This window comes from Mytilus galloprovincialis, chromosome 12 (assembly GCF_965363235.1).
Source record: "Mytilus galloprovincialis chromosome 12, xbMytGall1.hap1.1, whole genome shotgun sequence".
Lineage (NCBI taxonomy): Eukaryota > Metazoa > Mollusca > Bivalvia > Mytilida > Mytilidae > Mytilus > Mytilus galloprovincialis.
Genome location: NC_134849.1, coordinates 58,569,827 through 58,573,914, shown reverse-complemented (window position 1 = coordinate 58,573,914; position 4,088 = coordinate 58,569,827).

Genomic DNA, 4,088 nt, shown 5'->3' with positions numbered 1-4,088 from the left:
ATATTGTGTGTGTGTGTGGGGGGGTTGGGGGGGGGGGGGGGTCATATTTTCTATATTTGGAACAACAACAACACTACAACTTGACATCTTTAAAACATATATATTCAAAGTCGTTTTAAAAGACGCTTAGCTAGAACAATTTAAAAATAAATGTTTTTTGCAATTATTGTAAATATGTTTAGTTTAATTTGTTTCCCCAGTATGTGCTTTCTTGTAATCCTCAACAAAGTTAAGAAGTATTATGTAGATGTAGAACAAATTTAATAAAACTGACCAGATTTAGCCATTTTTATTTAATGCCAAAAATATGCCTCACTAGAAAAGTTGCTGAGCAATATCCTGAGGGGTTACATGAAATATAGCTATATCGTCTGCCTGTCCTACATTGGATCTTCAAGACATGTGACTGTCGTGTGTTTTTTTTATCATTTTTGTCGAGCCTTCGACTTTAGTGGAAAAAGCGAGACTAAGCGATCCTTCATTCCGTCGTCGTCGGTGGCGGTGTCCACAAATATTCACTCTGTGGTTAAAGTTTTTGAAATTTTAATAACTTTCTTAAACTATACTGAATTTCTACCAAACTTGGACAGAAGCTTGTTTATGATCATAAGAAAGTATCCAGAAGTAAATTTTGTAAAAATAAAATTCCATTTTTTCCGTATTTTACTTATAAATGGACTTAGTTTTTCTGCGAGGAAACATTACATTCACTCTGTGGTTAAAGTTTTTAAAATTTTGATAACTTTCATAAACTATCCTTGATATGTACCAAACTAGGATAGAAGCTTGTTTATGATCATAAGATAGTATCAAGAAGAAAATGTTGTGAAAATAAATTTCCACTTTTCCGTATTTTACTTATAAATGGACTTAGTTTTTTTGCCAGAAACAAAACATTCACTCTGTGGTTTAAGTTTATAAAATTTTTATAATGTTCTTAAACTATCCTGGATTTCTACCAAACTTAGACAAAAGCTTATTTCTGATCATAAGATATTATTCAGAAGTAAATTTTGTAAAAAAAAAATTCACTTTTTCCGTATTTTACTTATAAATGGACTTAGTTTTTCTTCCAGTTAACATTACATACAGTCTGCAGTTAAAGTTTATAAAACATTTATTAGATTCATAAACTATCCTGGATTTTTTTACCAAACTTGGAAGCTTCTTTGTATCAAAAGACAGTATCGTGAGGGAAATTTTTATTGATGTTTTTCCTCATTTTTGTTGAGTCTGCGATTAACAGAAAAAGTAGGCGAGACACCGGGTTCCGTGGAACCCTTACGAATTTTTATTACAAACAAGAGCGTTAAAATTATCATGGTTCTTATATATAAAATGGCTGCTATAAATAACGTAACGGTACCCAAATTGCACCGAGTACCCAAATTGCACCTATTTATCAAAAATAGCAGCGAAAATCTAACAAGATTTCCCAGAGACTAAAAAAATGGTATTTTTATGATTTGATACTATGCACGTCTTTCAACATAGGTAATAATATTTAGATATACACAAAATGTTCACAATATTTATCAACAGATGAAGTGTTTACTGAAAAAGCAAAATGTACTGAAACGTCGCCATGCGACGTCACTGAAACGTCATCTTTTTAAGATTAACAAATACAATACGTTTCAAGTATCCATTTCTTAAAAAATGAAGAGTAAGCATGGACAAATATCCAATTGTTCAAAATATTTGAAAAAAATAAACAAAAGCTCTGTTATTCGACTTTTGACGATGCAATTTGGGTACTCCTCATTACAGAATCTGGGATGGTTTGGAGGTAAGTTCAGACCAATTTTTCTATGATTCCTTATGGATTGAAAATCAAATTGGTGTACCTTTATAATAAAGAAGGATACGGCTACAAAATAAACACAAAATGGAAATTTTTGTCTTGATCATAAAAAAAACTTAGTTGAAAAAACTGTCATAATAGGTGCAATTTGGGTACCATCACGTTATACATAAATAAATATAAATAAGCTTTATTTAGAGTCGGCAAGGTATATAAGTATAGACAAACATAAGCTCTAAAGAGCTTTTAACCGACATAAAACGGCTGCTCAAAATCCATTTATTCAAGATTTTATTGACAATTTTTTTTTTATATATTCTCAGTGCTCTAGCTAGAAATAAAAAGGGACAGGGTGCCAGTGGAGGGCAGGGCACTTTTTATGATAAGAAAAGGCACTGCTCATTTTTTTGTCTACGTTTCTGTGTGTATCACGAGTTAACGAATCTCTTTTTTTTTTTTTTACTGTATATGTTTGTTTTTTTTTAAATAAAGATGCTTTCAACTATAGTCTTTATTTCATTGTTTGTGTAGTTATGAATGATATAGTACATCTTCATCAACATATTATGTTTTTACAGTTTAACTCCACTCTACCTATTATCAAATAATATGTGGGTTTTTTTTTTTTTTTTATCTATATTGGAATTATAGCTTTTAATACTTTATAAGACCTGAAACTGAGAGCATTACTAATTTAACAATGTTTAGAACATGGATTGCTAAAAGTATAATTATCAAGTAGAAATTGCAATATATATTTTTTAATATGTTCAAAGACAGTTAATATCTTTAAGGTAACATTATTATGTTATTATATATTCAATTGGTAATTTATTCCTTTTTTTGATACTAGATAATATTTTTAGAGCACAAATTTGTAATAAGCTAAAACAGGGGAAGTAACTCCAAAATCAATTTCCACCATGTTTGAGTTAATTAAAAACTGTGCTTGTCGCTAACAAGTTGAGATGGAAGGCATTTCTGTAAAGGCATAGTTTTATTTTGATGACTTAAATTCAATTCTAAAGTCATGAAAGTCTTCATTTATATACACTCTTCCATTGTGACTTGGAGATCGAAAATGCCGACCCAAGCTAAACACACTCAAACACACTCGTTGACACATTCATCAAAAGTATGACAAAAAGATACATTGTCCTAATTAAATTACCTAGTTATTAACACCTTTGAAGTCTTTATCATTGTAATGACATGATTAACCTGGGGGCAATCACACAGGTGTCATATATGTAATTAACTTGGAGATCAGAAATTGATGAAACAAAATTTTACCAAAACGGCACAAGATAATTTTGGAAAAAGACATTCAGGGCAGAAGGGCGCGGATGAAGGCACCCAGGGCGCGGCGCCCTTCTATTTTGGGCTAGCAAGACCACTGAATTCTTGATACACGAAGATGAAAACTGTCTTAACTGTTTACATTTAAACCCTGAATTTTTAAAACTGCATTTTGTTTTAAAAAAAAATGTCTTTTGTAGAAACCAAGTGTCAATCGGAAATAAATAAATATGTAACAATTTCAGCACATGAAACACCAACCTAAAACTATTTACTATTTATTTCTGGTACTGAAAAGTATTGAATAACCTTTATTATGATTCAAGCGATCACCAGAACAAAAAACTTATTTGCTGTATAATTAATTATACTTTCTTAGACCACATTAATTCTGTGTCAGAAACCTATGTTGTGTCAACTGTTTAATCACAATCCAAATTCAGAGCTTAAATGTTGTGTCCATACTTGCTCCAACTGGTCAGGGTTCGACCTCTGGGGTCGTATAAAGCTGCGCCCTGCGGAGCATCTGGTTAAAGTCAGTCAGTATATAACTGAACCACCAATTGGCTCCATATAAGAAGTTCTTGTCCTTTTTAAGATGACATTCATAAACCTTTATTGTATAGATTAGCTGGTTTTCTACACACTGGTATTATAAAATGGTACTGCCTGCGCTCGCCTCAAAGCTGTGATATGAGAATAATGAATTGACTGAGCAGAGTAATAAGGGAAGGGTGATAATTGATATTACTAGTATCTAGAGGAAGAAAAATCAGTACAGGAATTAATATCCTAACATGCATCCAATAAAATTGTTTATTTCAATTGACTCATTCAGACATTTAAATTCATTTGGTGTTTTTTTTATTTATTTTTTTAGAAAATAGACAAGATATCATAATGGTTTTCTTCATAAGAGGGACAACGAACAAAATCTTCTGCTGGATAGATTTCTGTCTATAAGTAGCAAAGGAATAAAAAAGAC